Source organism: Elephas maximus, chromosome 19 (genome assembly GCF_024166365.1).
Source record: "Elephas maximus indicus isolate mEleMax1 chromosome 19, mEleMax1 primary haplotype, whole genome shotgun sequence".
Classification (NCBI taxonomy): domain Eukaryota; kingdom Metazoa; phylum Chordata; class Mammalia; order Proboscidea; family Elephantidae; genus Elephas; species Elephas maximus.
The window spans coordinates 77,105,693-77,122,738 of record NC_064837.1 but is presented as its reverse complement, the minus strand read 5'-3'; the positions used below and the strand labels follow the sequence as shown (position 1 = coordinate 77,122,738).

Sequence of the window (17,046 nt, the reverse complement as noted above, 5' to 3'; positions counted from 1 at the left end):
GCTTAACCTCTGCTCCACCAGGGCTCCTTCTGAAGCCCACTAGGCCCTATGTAAGTGTTGGATATTATTAATGCAAAGAGCACATCTACTAACAGTGTGTAATTTATTTCCTTGTAGTTTTTACAATGTAGTGCAAAACTGGAATTCTAATGAATGGAGTCCTTAGAATAAGCGATCATTGATTGTGGATTTGTAAACGGCATTTACTGAGTTGGAGCCTGAGCTCAGAGAGGTAGTCATTATTACAGCAAACACTGAGGCACCTGATGTGTGTGGGAGGCTAGGGACGCTAAGAAGGAAACACTACCATCATCATATGCTAGACACAGTTTCAGCCCTTCACAGAAGGCTGGCTTATTCTCCCAATATGCCATTCGTGTCTGTTTTCCTGTGAGGAAATTGAGGATTTGAGGACCTGAGAAAATTTCCTGTCCGTTCAACTCTACAGCCCCCTTGCCCCCGCACTCCTCTCCTTCCCACCACTCCTTGGGCCCCCCAATCAATACCCTGAACATCACTGCCTACACCTTAAGGAGCTTGCTCTGTGTTGAGTTATTGACTCAGGGAGACTCTGAGCATCTACTCATTATATCTATTCCTCTCTAGAGAGAGCTCGCTCCCTCTGCTCCCAGCAGCACCCCATCTCCTAACATTTGGGGAAGTAGGTTGGAGGAAAGGAAGGAGACGATAGAAGTTTCGAGCATGTGCTTGGATTTTCAGAGAATCTCCTGGAAGATCCTTTGGTCCGTCTCTATAAGAGGATGTTGGACCTGAGGCTGCTCTTATCTCCCCTGCCACCCACGGGGACGCCAGGTTTCCTTTCTTTCAAAGCTCTGCGCGATGGCCACACCGAAGCCCCGAGCTATGGGCAGGGGCCAAACGGTCACTTCCCCGCCCTCTGGGCGCAGTATGCAAATCCGAGCACCAGGAAGTAGCTGGGAACTCCCGGCCGAGCCCAGCGACCGCCAGTTCCTCTCCGCCGCGCCGGCCCGCGCCGCAGCTAGCTCCCGGCCGTGGCGCCCCGGGCCAAACGCGCTGCAGCTCCCAGCCCGCGACAGCGGCGGCCCGCGCCCCTCGGCCCAGCCCGCGCCTTCGCCGCCGCCCCCACGCTGGCCGGATCCGACCGCCCCGTCGGGCCCCTTGCTTGGATCTGAAGTCACCGTGGAGCTCGGCCGCCGCCCCCCAACTTCCATCGCGAGCGGGTGAGTAGTGAGAGCGAGCGGGCCGGCCGCGGGCTGGGGGGCGCGCCGGGTCCCTGCTCCACCGACCCCGCCCTGGAAGACAGGGACGCCCTGGCGCCTTCAGCCCGAGGGTGAGCGGGCCTGAGAGCCGGGTCGCGGGGGCGGGCGGCTCTGCAGGTGTCTCGCGGCGGGCGGCGCAGGGGCGGGGTGGGAGGTGCGAGGCGTGCGGATGGACGCCCCCTGGTCGCTCCCTGAGTGCGGCGGGGAAGCCCCTTTGCGCGCTGAGCGGGCCCCCAGCAGGGATCCGGTGGCTCAGGGCCCTGGGGTCGTCCGAGGTGAGGGGTGGGGCCCTTCGCGCAGCTGCCCTTTCGGTGGCCCCGGGCAGAAACGTGACGTCGAGGGGCTGCCGCGGGGCCGGCGCGCACCCTCCCCGTGAGCCAGGCGCCTTGCGCCCCGCGGAGGAGCAGCCGGTGCCTGCGCGGAGAGGAAGCGAGAGTTATTTTAAGAATACTGGGGTTGCCTTTTTTTCGCCTTGGGGGCAGGGTGTAAGCGTCAGTTCCCACTTTCCGGCGGCGTTATCTTGGTGGACTGTCAGCGTCCATCAGTCGCCGCGTGGTCGTGTGTAGTGTGGTTCTCATTCTTTGCATATCCAGTGTGTGTGCCTGAAGTACCCCAAATCCACTCAACTTCTTTACCATCTCAGAAACCTGAGTCGGAATCCGAGGGTTGCAATTTCCTAGCTGTGTGTGAACTTGGGCCAATTATTGAAATCCCGTTCGTCGTTTTCCTCACCTGTTAGCCGTTTATTAAAAAAAAAAAAAAAAAAAAAAACCCTACTAAGGCATTCCCTAAGTGGTGTTATTATTATTTATTGCAAATAATTTTGTCCATCGAATTGAGGCTCCTTGGTTCTTTGCAATTTGATGGCTTTAAGCCCAAGACCACACGTCCAATTTACCCGTCCTTTTTATGCTGGGTCCTTGCTCTCTGAAAACTCAACTGTACTAGTAAACCTGCTTAATAAATACACGAGGGACTTGCTGTTCCAGCACAGAGACCGGGGGTCTGATTTATAAGAGCTAGCCAAAAAGGATTTTGAGTCGCTGCCTGTGGTCTGCCCTCAGCTGGCAGTAAGGTTAGGGAGGGCAGGGATGTTCTGTAGGGCCAGCACCTGAAGCAGTGATGCCTGGAATAGGCACTCAAACTCCTCACTCAGAAGTCCTTACTAAGGTAAGCTGTGCTGGGAAAGGGTGGCGTTCAGTTAGTGCCTCAGCTTTCATTTGCAGGTAAGGAGATAGGCATCTTGAGGCTTGAAGGATTTAACTTTATCACAAGCTTTGGGTGACTGGTCCCCTTGGATGTAGAGGACCATAACCCTCTTCTGAGTGCAGGGTAGAGGTTAGCCGATGTCAGAGAAGAGAAAACAAGAGCCAGGAAACTTCAGTTTTGGTCTCACCTGCCATTTGCTGAGCTGTGATTTGGGATGAAGTTAGTTGGGCTGTTTCTTCAGCCAACATTTGCTTCATAGCAGCAACCAAAGTTGCATCACAATTTGTTACATGTTTATAGTGTGCATTCACTAGGAAAGTGGAAGCTCCATGAGAGTGCAGCTTCGTCCGTCCAGCCCAAAATGCTAGACTGGGGGTCTGTGCATTCACTAGGAGAATGGAAGCTCCATGAGAGTGCAGCTTCGTCCATCCAGCCCAAAATGCTAGACCTGGGGTCTGCACATAGTACGTGCTTGAAAGGAGGAGGGAAGGGCCTGATCTGAGACAGTCACCTGCAAGGTTGAGATCAGATGGAGAGAAATGAACACTCTGGTTCCGAAGGCCCTGGAAGCTCACTGGTCCATTTATGTCCTTTGTCGACCCTGTCACGTGACCCGAGCATGTGTTAGAATCTCCACCCAGGGCTGGCCTCCCTTTGTATCACTGAGAGAGATCTTGATTTGATGTCTTAAGAAGATGCCTCCTATGTATACTTTACCACAATACAGAAAAGGGGAAGGGTGTGTTTCATTAAAAATAAATAAGCCTCCTGCAAAAGTAGGTTGCACAATCAAAAAAACCCACTTCCTTTTATAGTCATTGGTGTTCCAAAGGTGCATGGAGACTCTGGAAGATCCCTCTCCCCACCTCTTGCCTTCAGCGGTTTCTTTTTGGCAGGAAAGTGGTCCAACACAATTTTGTGAATCAGTAGCTTTCACAGCCCTTCAGTTCCATTTATGCATGTATTCAGAAATAAATCAAAAGGTTTGAGATTCCAGCTAGTTCAAGTTAATATATGGAACTATAACTTAAAAAAAAAAAATTAAAACATTACTCATAGATAAGCTTGTAATGGATTGAATTGTGTTCACCCAGAATATGTGTTAACTTTTTTTGGTTAGACCATGCGGGGTTGTCCTTCATTTTGTGATTTTCCTATGTGTTATAAATTATAATCTCTGCCTGTGGTTAAAAGGATTAAGGTGGGATTATAACACCACCCTTACTCAGGTCACCTTCCTGATCCAATGTAAAGGGAGTCTCCCTGGGGTGTGGCCTGCACCACCTTTTATTTCTCAAGAGATAAAAGGAAAGGAAAGCAAGCAAAGAGTTGGGGACCTCATACCACCAAGAAAGCAGTGCCAGGAGCAGAGCGCATCCTTTGGACATGGGATCCCTGTACCTGAGAATCTTCTTAACCAGGGGAAGATTGAGGACAAGGACCTTCCTCCAGAGCCGACAGAGAGAGAAAGCCTTCCCCTAGAGCCGACACCCTGAATTTGGACTTGTAACATACTAGACTGTGAGAAAATAAATTTCTCTTCATTAAAGCCATCCACTGTGTTTCTGTTATGGCAGCAGTAGATAACCAAGACAGAATTTGGTACCAGGAGTGGGGTGCTGCTCTAAGAGACACCTAAAATGTGGAAGTAGTTTTGAAACTGTGAATGGTTAGAGTTGTGACAGGGGCAGAGGACCAGTGCAGCAGAAAACCTGCAGTGGCAGAGAAGTGGCAACAGCAGAGAACCAGCAGCAGCAGAACCAAGAGACAAGTGCGAGACAGCACTGGAGGCAACCCACAGAGTGAGAGAGCTGAGTGCCTGTGTGCAGGAGGCTTCCTGGCAGAGTGGGGATCCTCTGGACACTTACTAGTGGAGCTAGGCTTGCCGACCCATGGAGCCAGAGAGCTGAATGCCTGTGTGCAGGAGGCTTCCTGGCCAAGTGGGGTGCCTTGGGCACTTACTGGTGGAGCTACTGAGCTTTGGAACACTTGCCCCAGCAGGGCAGATGTAGCTGAGGCCCAAGGAGCCACGAGGTCAAGAAATCAGGAAGCAGAAGCTGAAAAGACAACACAAGAAGCTGAGCTGCCTCAGTCTCAAAAGATATGGCCATGACCTCAGGAGCCATGGCCTCTGGTGTTTCTAAGTGTGGACTTGCCATTCAGATGGACTAGGAGAATGGTGTGCCTAAAGCCAAGGGAGCAGAGTTGCTGTCCCAGTGGGCCTGGAAGGAGGAGCTGAAGCCCAGGGCCGAGGGGCCTCCACTCAGAATCTGAAGAGTGTGGTCAATACCTACAGGCTGGGGGGCAGGGCTATTGTGTAAATTGTCTCAGAGAACAGAGGATTATTTTCAAAGCCTTGAGAGCTAATGTAATGTGTCCCGCTGACTTGCTTGGTGCCCGTTATCCCTCCTTTCCCTCCAGGTTCTCCCATTTGTAATGGAAATATCTAGCTTGTGCCTGTTCTGCCATTGTACATTTGGAAGCAGATAACTTGTATTCTAGATTTCACAGATGAGGAAGAATTTTTGGATTTTGGGCTTGTAATTAAGACATTTGCTATGATATGAGGGGATGAATATGCTTTGCATGTTGCCAGACAAGAGTTTTTGGGGGCCAAAGGGTGAAGTTTAATGGATTGAATTGTTTCTGCCCAAAATATGTGTTAACTTGGTTAGGCCCTGTGTAGTTGTCCTCCATTTTGTGATTTTCCTGTTTTATAAATCATAATCTCTGCCTGTGGTTAAAAGGATTAAGGTGGGATTGTAACACCACCCTTACTTAGGTCACCTCCCTGATCCAATGTAAAGGGAGTTTCCCTGGGGTGTGGCCTGCCACCTTTTATTTCTCAAGAGATGAAAGGGAAGCAAGCAAAGAGTTGGGGAACTCATACCACCAAGAAAGCAGTGCCAGGAGCAGAGTGCATCCTTTGGACATGGGGTCCCTGCCCCTGAGAAGCTCCTCAACCAGGGGAAGATTGAGGACAAGGACCTTCCTCCAGAGCCGACAGAGAGAGAAAGCCTTCCCCTGGAGCGGATACCCTGAATTTGGACTTGTAGCCTACTGGACTGTGAGAAAATAAATTTTTCTTTGTTAAAGCCATCCACTTTTGGCATTTCTGTTATGGCAGCACTAGATAACCAAGACAAAGCTCATGCTAATTTTAAATCTGTACAAATGGGAATGCAGTTTATACACGTCTTTAGCATGGAACATTGCTGCAGCTCGTTTGCACTGGTGGTCTCTGTGACCGCCAAGCACTCAGGCATGGATTAGTGTTAATATAGAAGGGTTACCAAAATCATTAGTAAAGACACTCGTCAATGACATGTTGATATTAAGTTTGATGGTGTCTCAACCTCCCTTTGCTTTTCCTAGTGATGATGATGCTAACACCTTCTGCTTTCTGGGGCTGTGAAGCATCCAAACTTTCATTTCACCTGAACCTATCATGGTCCATGTCTTAATAACCTAGTGCTGCTGTAACACAAATACTACAGGTGGGTGGCTTTAAAGAACAGAAATTCCTTTTCCCACAGTTCAAGAGGCTGGAAGTCCAAATTTGAGGCATGGCCTTAGGGGGAGACTCTCTGTTGGCTGTAGGGGAATGTGGTATAATGGATTGCTTTTCATCTGGCCTTTCTAGCCATGGTCTTGTAACTCCCACCCAGGCCATTGGGTGGGACTGTGTGATAGGGTAGTTGTGGCCCACCAAGGGGATTGGTCAGTTTTGCCATCCCGCTGGGCTTGAAATGAGCCACCCTAGAGGCGGGAAAGAGAGAATCCTAGTACCACCAAGGAAGAACATGCACGATCCAGCGTGTCCTTTAGACCTGGGATCCCTGTGCTGAGAAGCTCCTGGACCCAGGAGATAATGAGCTGTAAGCTCGAAGGTGATGAGAAGTGGTGGCAGGAGAGACCCAGCAGCAGGAGAAGGCTTGGTGGGCTTCCACAGAGAGAGAAAGCTGAGTGTCTTTGGGCAGAGACTGAGGCCCAGGGAGAGGCGTGCCTGTGAACATGACTGGGAAGAGGCTGTCCTGATGGAAGAACTGTATCCTGAGTGTTCTTGAGCCTGAATTATAACTGTTACTTCCCTAATAACCCCCACAATTGTGAGTATGATCTGTGAGTTCTGTGTGGCCATTGCAGTGAACTACTGAACCCAATAGGAAAGTAGAGAGTGCTGTGGGACGGACAGTTGGTGTTAGAATTGGTGAAGATGGCAGAGAGAGGAGGCATGTTTGACCTCTGCCTCACAGAAATCAGGCTTGGGCTGTTGATCTTGCTTCTCCTTCCCTCTTGTGGGGTAGGAGGAGGTCAGAACTGCTCCCTCTCCATTTTTACAGGGAAGATCCTTTTTTCTTTCAGCTGCTATAGCCCCCCTGCAGCCATGTTCCTTGGTGGCTTTCTCTCCCCTTGTGTGTATTTCTTTGTGTCTATTCTGGTCTTTTTATAACTCAGGAGTGATTAGATTTAGGACCCACTTTGGAAACCCTGGTTGCATAGTGGTTAAGAGCTATGGCTGCTAACTGAAAGGTGAGCAGTTCGATTCCACCAGGCGCTCCTTGGAAACCCTACGGGGCAGTTCTGCTCTGTCCTATAGGGTCACTGTAGGGTCGCTATGAGTCAAAATTGACTCAACCGCAATGGTATTTATTGTTCTTTTTTGGTTTACACTGGTATGACCACAACTGATTAATTGATCACATTGCATTAGATTGCATTATGGAAGGTAACCTGCTCTACCCAAGGCCAACTGATTGAATCACATGTAACTACACTTGGTTCTCTGCATCCATGGGTTCCAGATCCTTGGGTTCAATCAACTGTGGATTCAAAATATTTGAAAAAAATGTTGCTGATGGGTACTATGTAGTTAGGCCTACAATGGTTGAATCTGTACTGAACATGTACAAACTTTTTTTTCTTGTACTTATTCCCTAAACAATGTAGTAAAACTATTTACATAGCATTTACATGGTATTAATTATTATAAGTAATCTAGAGACGATTTAACGTATATGGGAGGATGTGCATATAGGTTAAATGCTAATATTACACCATTTTATATAAGGGACTTGAGCCTCTGTGGATTTTGGTATCTGTCAGGGTGGGGGAGGGTCCTGGAACCAATCACTTCCGGTACTGAGGGATGGCTGTACACTGTAACGGCAACTATACTAGTGTTTGGCCAAGCAACTGGGAACCATGTCTTAGCCAAGTTGACACGTAAAATTAATCATCACAGTCTTGCCATGTTAGGCAGGGACAGATACAGAAAAGAGGTTTGGTAGCATGTCCAAGGTTACAGGCCCAGTTAAGTGGCACAGTTGAGTATGTTTTCTGGCACCAACTTTAGAGTTTTCCCCACTTGTCTGCCCTTGGATCTGTAGTAGTTACTCAGCTGCTTAAAAGCAAAGATAAACTTAATTTATTGTTTAGTAAACATGTTTGAAACAGAATCACAAGGTAACTTCCTTTTATAAATTGGTGATTGCCTGAAGTAAGTGGCCAACTGCTTAGGATAGATGAGCAAGTGGTGCCATCAAGGAAGGCACTTCAACTAACTGTCTTCTGAAGATGAGTTTCTGTGCCTTCCAGCACTGCTTCTTGCATGGAGGCTAGCTGGTTGTCCTAAAAGCACTCTAAAGACTGCTTGGGGTGCTATCAGATAGTTCTTGGTTACTACAGAAGTGTCCAAGCAATACTTTGCAAGGAGATGCTTGCAGCCTCTGCTAGAAGTGTCATCTGCACGATCCCTAAGAGCCTTCTCTGTGGCTGTTTTACAAGTGAGCATCATGGAGGTGAAAATGTAAAAGAGAGGCCTGCAGGCTGCACATTAGCCACACACACCATTTACTGAGCACCTGCTGTGTGCAAGGCGTGGCCCAAAGCCCACATGCCAGCTGATAGCTACCACATTGCCTCCTGTTCTGTAAGGCAGGCAGTGAAGAGGAGAAAGATATGGAAGAGGAAGTTTTTTTTTTCCATCAGAAATATTGAAAGATTTCTTACAGCCACCCTGTTTCCTGATACTTAAATTGTGAAACTCTGAGTTCACGCTGTCTTCATTTCTGAAATTTATTTTGAATAAGTTCCCATTTGGGGGAGAAGGCCAAGGAAATGGTGTGAAAATCAGCCAGTGGAGGAATTAGAAAGTTTGAAACAGATCAGTTTGTAAAGATTTGGACTTTAAGAGAACCTCTCTTGTAATTTAAAATAGCAAGTTTCAATTGTTACTTGGAATGATATGTTGAAAAGGCTCATCTGTGTGGACAAGTGGCAGGGAGCTAGAATAGGTTTTATTCTTCGTTCTTAAACTTTTTCTTCACTCTTGTTCTCTACTTTCCACTTTCCCTTATTACTGAATAAACTATCAACCTCCTCAATATCTTTTTTTTGTCTTTTGCCACAAAGCTATTTTTTGAAAGTTGTATTTACAGTCAGGATGTAGTTTTCATTTGTACAGAACTCTTCCAAAGTGTTATTTTATTACGCATTATTAATCCTCAGCGTATTTCCAGTGTCCCTTCTCTGGCTGCTGTCTCCAACCCTCTCCCCACCATCTATTACAGCCTGTAAAGCCTTCTTCAAACCGTGAATTGAACATGACGTGAGTTGACCATGGGAACTAGTCTAATTATTATAACTGTGGTAATTGCTCGTAATGCTAAGAAATCTAAGTTAACTTGTCCAATAAAATTACATAAATGGGGATGACTTTATGGAATCATTTGGGGGTAGCTGTTTCTTAATGGTCTAGGCACTGCTTTTGTGGAGTTGTAGAATGTTGGGAAGAATTCTTTGTTCCAGTAACCCGAAGGGTGTTTAGCTTGTGTCATTTTCATTTCAGAGTTAACACTTGTGACACAGTCAAATACTGCCCTGCCAACCTGCACCTTTTGTGAGCATCTAAAATCATGCTCCCTGTTCCCAAACCTTGTTGATGGGAAGCTTCTCAACAGCATTGCTCTCCTCTTTCTCCTTCGTCTCTGTATTGGTGAAACACCTCAGGGAGCCATAAAGGCTTTTTTGGAGGGTGAGTTGGGGAGAGACGAGCCTGTATTCACTCTGCCTCCAATAAAAGCAGTGAGGTCTTTTTGGTGTAAGGGCCTGTGGGAGCCTCCACTCTTGCTGTGTGAACCCCGGCTGGGGGGAAGGAGACTGCAGAAGCTTGTCCCCCAGAGGCCGCCTGGAGAGGGACAACCACTTCTGCTTTCCACGGGGAAGCTGTGTCACAGAGAACTGTAGCTGCAGAAGGAGGGCGGCCTCAGGAAGTGATACTTCCGCCTGCTCTGATGCCTTGGGCCACTTGCCTGCCACCCCACCTCTCTTACCACCCTCATGGTCTTCTAACCTTCTGCGCAGTCTGTTTTCAGAGAAGTGACTGGAGAGTAGGAGTGACCGGACCCAACTTTTCGGCCACAAAAAGATGCACATTTTGAAATTCCCCATCCTGGAAATCATGACAAAACTCCAAGTAGGTGTGTTGAAATTTTTTATTGCCCAGGCGATATAATAATTTTTTAATCCTGGCCACAGTGGCTCAGGGCTGTTTCTTAAATTACTAAAAGTGTGGCCACTAGTTAAATTCTTGGGATAGAGCAGTGGCTTTTCAAACTTCCTTGAGTGCATCTCTTGCTAAGAAATATATTTTACCTTGTGTCGAATGCACATCTATCTGTAGGCAAAGAAATGAAAACAAAGGTCTGGTGAAACAGTCTCTCCTCATGGATTGTTAGCAGTGTGCCTGGTACAGTCCCTGTGAGGCCAGCTTGGTAAGATAAGCCAAAGTTTAAAACCCTGCATAGCAGCAGACCCAGCAATTTCACGATTTCCAGCCCAACACCAAGCCATTTGCCTCCGAATCGGCTCCAACTCATGGTGACCCCATGTGTGTCACAGTAGAACTGTGTTCCATAGGGTTTCCAACAGCTGAGTTTTCAGAAGTAGATCATCACGCTGTTCTTTTGAGGTGCCTCTGGGTGGACTTGAACCACCAACCATTTGGTTAGCAGTGCTCAGCTGAGTGTGTTAGCCATTTGCACCACCCAGGGACTCTCCAGTCCAGTAAAAAACCTATTGCAGTTGAGTCATTCTGACCCGTAGTGACCTCCAGTCCGACAGTGGAGGCTCATTAAACCAAGGGGTTGAACCGGTTGATTTGGGTTCGAACCCTGCTGAGTATTTGCATTTCTAACAAGTCCCGTGCTGAGAATCCGTGTTTCCACCCCAGATATACTGAATCAGAGTCTACATTTTAACAAAATCCCAGGTGGTTCTTATGTATAACGTCCTGGGAACTTGTTAGAAATGCAAATTCTTATTAGGGGTTTGAAGGTTCAAAGTCTTGCGTTAAACAAAGTAAGATACATGCATACAGCGGAATACTTGGCAGGTATTTACACTTACCATCGTGAAAAGATGCTTTAAAAAGTGGAACGCAAGCTGGTACATAATATATGATGCCATTCCTGAAATAAAATCTCTGTTGATGGAACACATGATCTATAAGCTATGCTAGTGGTTATTTTTGGGTGATGGGTGAATGCTGGCTTTGTTTTTTTCTTTTGCACATCTTCATTTAGAAAAACAAGCATCACTTATGTTATTTTAAAAAGGCAGTATAGTGAGCATTGAAATAGAGCCCACAGACTGCAGAGGGAGGATAGAAGCACCTGGGGACTTTGGAGCAAAAACAGCAAGAATGATGTCTTTATGGATGGATACAATTGTAAGCCAGCCTATCCCAGGAGGAACTAATGTGCCAGGAATGTTTACAAGTGCTGCTTCTGTAAATAGAGATAACATTTTCTTAAAGAACCTTCTACTGTTATACTCACTACTCAGTTTAGCAAACATTTCTTGAGTACCTGCTTTGAGCCAGACAATGTTGAGGGCTGGGTACATCGTGTGTGTGTAGTGGAAGTTTAGAAGGGCAGAGGACCACATAAACCCAGGAGAAGACAGTACTGAGAAAGAACAGGGTTGAATCGTGAACTACGAGTGCCTCAGTGTTACAAGAGATTGCTCTTAGGTAGGTGGGTGATAAGGCTGGACAAATAGTCTTGGACAGTCCTTGTTGGCAATACTAAATGTTGGATTTTGTTGTGTAAATGAAGGAGAATCATTGGAGCTTTTTAGTGGGAAATCAGGTTTTTTTCTGTCACAGGCAGCTTCTTGCCTAGACTCTTCTGTACTAAGGCATGTGTGATGTTGCATTTCAAATAATGAGAGACACGGAGCACTCATGCACTGCTTTGAATATGGTGGATGGTTAACTGAGGGACTTCAAAGTGAATTTCAGAGCAATTAAACTGTGGATAGAAAATAACACTTATTGCTGTCTTACATGGCAACGGAAGACTTAGTATTGTCACGTTCACTTGCCAGTAGGTGCTTGACAACTGGTCTAGGTGGTGATGATCTTCCCAGAACATTTATCTAAACCTTCTGGGTGATGTCAACACTATTGAAAAAATGAGCAATTTTGAGTTGAGGTCTAAGTTCTGTGGGATTGTCAGTCCTTCCCATTTGATTTAAAAGAAAAAGAATGTGTTCTAAAGAAGCAGGTTGGTGTTGGGATTGTTCTTACAATATAAGATTAATTTACTAAAAGCATCACCATAACTGGCAATGGCAATATTTGGTCAAAAATGAACAGCTACCTGCATAACCAGATATAGTCCATTGAATATCTACTGTGTTCAGTACCTCTGAGGGATTATTCTTTTTAAATTTGAGGGGCATTAGTATAATATGGGAGAAAGAAAATGGGTTTCCAAGTTAGACATATGTAGTTCATATCTAGGCTCTACCACTTTGTGACTTGATCTCACCATTTCTTCATTTATAAAAAATGTTAATACTACTCACCTCTCAGGTTTGTGGTGACGATTACACTCCTTGCATTGTTTCTAGTACACAGCAGGCACGTAATAAATGGTAGCTGTTTTTTACTAGGAGGTTCCTAGATGACAAAACAGTTTGCACTTGACTACTAACCTAAAGGTTGGCAGTTCAAACCCACGCAGTGCTACCATGGAAGAAATGCCTGGCGAAATGCTTTCGTAAAGATTACAGCCAAGAGAACCCTACAGAGCAGGTCTTATTGGATTCTGTAACACATGGGGTTGCTATGAGTCAGAATCGACTCAATGGCAATGGGTTTGTTTGTTTCTTACTAAACTATGAGCTTCTCAGAGAGGAGAAACCCAGTTCCTTCCTTCCATCAACAAACATACATTGAACGCAAAGTTGATACACTGCTACAGCCCATGGGAAGTTCAGAGTCTAGTGAAGGTCAGTCTTAAACCCTCCTGTCTCGTGCAGTGTTTTCTGGAGGTGCTGATGTTAGGTCAGTTGTACGTCTGATTGGCCCACTAGGTTCCAGGAACTGCCGCAAGCCCAGAGACCACAGGAGTGAGCAGCATGCTGTTTGCATTCCAAGATGCCCAAGTAGTGGGGACACGGGGATATGAACATGGTGCCCACAGAGTGTGAGTAGTGCTGTCCTAGATGGATTTACAGAAAGAAAGGGCACTTGGTGGTAGTGAGGACAGAGGTGCTTGGCAGCACTAAGGGGAAATGCAAAGGAGTGGAAGAGTCTGGGGATTCCAAGAGGCGAGGGGCCCTTGGCCTGAGGTGGAGGGGTGAACTGCATCCTTAAACTGTGAGGCTTCTGGGGAATAGCAAAGAAGTAAAGCAGTAGATGCAATTTCTGGTCTGAGCTGAACTATTAATATAGAGTTTGTGGTTATTAGTGCCATCACCACACACTTGGGGTCACCATGTGTTAGAATCAACTCGATAGCAACAGGATAAAAAAAAAAAGAAAGAAAATTAATACCATCAAATGCAGCAGCTTTAAGAGTTAATTTTGTCTTTCTGGACCACACTGGCTTTTCCAATTGTTTCAAATGCCATAAATACCAGATGTGTATTAAAAAGTAATTTTAACAAGTTAAATTTCTTAATTATCTGCATATCTTTTACTTAATGACCTTCAGTTGTTTTAAAAGTTTTGAGTAAAGATAGTAACTAAATGAAGGTTTAATTGCAATTTTTCTTAAATTCCGTTAAAAGTGAATGCTCTTTCAAGAGTCTAGTAGAAAAAAAACTTTCTGAATGCTTAGGTGAAACAATCTTGAATGTTACATTGTTGCTATAGTCATGACAAGTCTTCAACTAAGGTTGCCGGCAAGTCAAGTAGACTCAGACTCATGGCGACCCCATGTGTGTCAGAGTAGAACTGTACTCCACAGGGTTTTCAGTGGCTGATTTTTTGGAAGTAGGTTGCTAGAACTTTCTTGTGAGGCACCTCTGGGTGGAGTGGAACCTCCGCCCTTTCAGAGCACGCTAACCTTTGGACCACCAAGGGGCTCCTCACTGAAGTTACTGTAATATAATCCAAGTTAACAAATGCCTTGCCGGTTTCTGTCAAGTATCAACCTCTGGGCTCTTGACAGCCCCACCTGAGTGTCTTCCTTGGCATCTTACTTTGGAATCATAGGCTCTTAGAGAAGGAAGAGGTATTGGTGGTATACCTTATGTATGATCTTTGAACACAGGGTCTCAAGTATTTGTGTCTGCTCTGAGAATTCTCACGCAGGTGATGGAGACCACATTGTGAGAAGCGGTAGGATATTGCTGTTGTCCACAGTGGCCCATCCCATGTTTGGACTTTTCCTTTAATGCCCATAGTCTGCCTGTTGGTTATGGTTCTGCCCTTGCCATGGTTCTCCCCATGAGAGCAGCCATGGTAGGTTGACTGATGGATAACCGTGCAGTGTGGTTATAACCATTCAGTGTGGTTATAATTGATTGCCCACTCACCATTGTCACCCCTTCTCCTTTCTAATGGAACCCAGATTTCATTCAAGATCTATCTTCTGCACTGAAGTTTCAACAGCAATTTTCCCTATTGCCACCTGCAGGGTGGCCCTGATGGGTCTAAGGCCCCTCTCCCTGCTAGTGATTGGCTCATGGATGGGTATACTTTTGAACTGAGGGTAATCGGTAGAGCAAAGTAATGCATCATAGGTGGTCCTGAGATAGAAGCAGAAAAAGGATGAGGGAGGTAGGAACGAAGGAAATTGAGAGACTAGATAAAGGATAAAGGAACAAAGAGCAAACAGGAGAGGCAGGAAATAGAAAGGAAAATGCTGTGAGTTATCTTCTTGATTACTCATTTGAAATGCACGTGGTATATCATGTCCCTTCTGCACCTTTGCTAGTCACAGGGTCTGGTGTTCACAGTTGGGCATCCAGAGCCACAATTTTGAGAGTTCTTAGCCATTTCTTTAAAATGTGTATTTATTGAGAACTTTGAGATAGGCATTGTAGTGGGTGCTTTGGGGAAATATAAATAAGTATGAGGTTCCTGCCCAAGAAGAGTTTATTGTAATCTGTTCTCCTTGGGTTACTCACAAATCAGAATGCTGACAAATTAATTTATTGTAGTTGTAGGTAGAAGAGTAATTTTCTTGCTCAGGAATACCTGAGTCAGTGGCCAGAAGCCAGTATTTATGAAAGGTAAGAAGGAAGTGATTACAGCACAGGTGTCTTAGTCGTCTAGTGCTGCTATAACGGAAATACCAGAGGTGGGTGGCTTTAACAAAGAGAAATTTATTCTTTCACAGCCTACCCAGGAAAACCCAGTGCCGTTGAGTCGATTCCGACTCATAGTGACCCTATAGGACAGAGACAGCCTAGGAGGCTCAAAAATCCAAATTCAGGGTGCCAACTCTAGAGGAAAGCCTTCTCCCTCTGTCAGTTCTGGGGAAAGGTCCTTGTCATCAATCTCCCCTTGGTCTAGGACCTTCTCAGCACAGGAACCCGAGGTCCAAAGAATGTGCTTGGCTTCCGGCACTGTTTTCTTGGTGGCATGAGGTCCTGGTCTCCCTGCTTGCTTCCCTCTTTTATGTCTCAAAAGAGATTGACTCAAGATACAACCTAATCTTGTAGATTGAGTCCTGCCTCATTAACATAACTGCCTCTAACCCTGCCTCATTAACATCATGGAGGTAGGATTTACAACACATAGGAAATTCACCTCAGATGACAAAATGGTGGACGGTCACACCATACTGGAAGTCATGGCCTAGCCAAGTTGACATATATTTTGGGGGGACACAATTCAATCCATAACAACAGGCTTTGGAGTCAGTCATATTTGGACTCAAATCTCAGTTCTGTCATTTTTTAGCCATGGGATTGCTGGCAAATTGCCAGCCTCAGGGCCATCATATTTAAACCTGGTAGGTTGGCTGTGAGCATTCCAGGATTTAATGGAATGTGAAGCATATGTGAATTGTATTCACTGTTATTAGAAGAAAGTTACTCGATGAGTAAAAATGCATACAAATGGATGGAGGGTCTTCAGGATATTTCCATTGGGCATGATAAATTGACCTTATTCAGACTAGGTATTTGCCTACTGTCTTTATTTGCCTACTGTCAGGCCACCTGTTGCTGTCGAGTTGATTCCGACTCAGGCTGGTGTTCACTTTTATTTGGGGGGTGGGTCTTTAATACAGGGCCATGTGGGTGGATTGTTGTTGTTGCTGTTGGGTGCCTTCGTGTCGATTCTGACTCATAGCGACCCTGTGTACAGCAGATGGTTGACTTAAAATGGCTCCAGCGTGAGAGAAGGAGTGTAACAGTGGAGAAATTTACAAAGAAACTGTGCATTAGAATAAGGAGGGACATTTTAACAATTCAAGCTGCCTGCCAGAGACTCTACTGCAGTGTGAAGTGGTCCTCCATCGTGAAAGTTTGTAAGCACAGGCTAAGGGATTCTCTTACGGGACCTTTTAGAAAAGGTTGGATTACCACACACACACAAAAATTCCAACTCATGGCAAGCCAATAGGAGAGAGTAGAACTGCCTCGTAGGGTTTCCAAAGGCTGGTAAATCTGTACAGAAACAGACTGCCGCATGCTTGTTCAAACCACCCACCTTTCGGTTAGCAGCATAGCACTTAACCACTGTGCCACCAGAGCGCCTAAGATGGTTCTAAAAGGTGTTTTCTGATTGGATGGTTCTGTTACTTTCTAGCCAGTGTGCTCATTAATTATTTAAGCTTTATACGGGTTTTTTTGGTGGTGTTTTTAAATTTATGTCTAACACATATATGGGAGTCCCTGGGTGGCACAAATGGTTATGTGTTCAACTACTAGCCAAAAAGTTGGTGGTTCCAACCCACCCAGAGGTGCCTTGGAAAACAGGCCTGACAATCTGTTTCCAAAAGGCCACACAGCCTTGAAAACCCTACGGAACTTTCAAATTCTCATGGACTCCAGACTTTCTTGAGCCATGGAGGCTGGATTAACTCCTGAAACTATGGCCGTGAGATAATCTTTAAGCCATAAACTAAAAATATCCCTTGATGTCTTCTTAAAACCAATCAATAATTTAGCCTAACTAGTAAAAAATGTCTGCCTTCAGCATTATGCTCTTTTAAGATCTATCTAAATGGAATCAAACTGACAACAGCAACTTGAAAAATTAAATAGGAATCTTAGGGGACAGTGAGTTTATGTTAATAGAGGAGGAACAATTCAGAAAAGGAGGGTGAGAATGGTTGCACAACTCGAA

At 45.7% G+C, this 17,046-nt stretch overlaps 1 protein-coding gene across 2 annotated transcripts in view; it reads left to right on the top strand.

Moving 5' to 3' along the window:
• Nucleotides 1–1,119: 1,119 nt before the first annotated feature.
• LYN (LYN proto-oncogene, Src family tyrosine kinase) overlaps nt 1,120–17,046 on the top strand; it is a 176,365-nt gene continuing 160,438 nt past the window's right edge. For both annotated transcript variants that reach the window (XM_049860090.1, XM_049860085.1), the window contains exon 1: nt 1,120–1,202. The gene's annotated coding sequence lies outside the window, so the exon portion shown is untranslated. The remainder of the gene's footprint in view (nt 1,203–17,046) is intronic.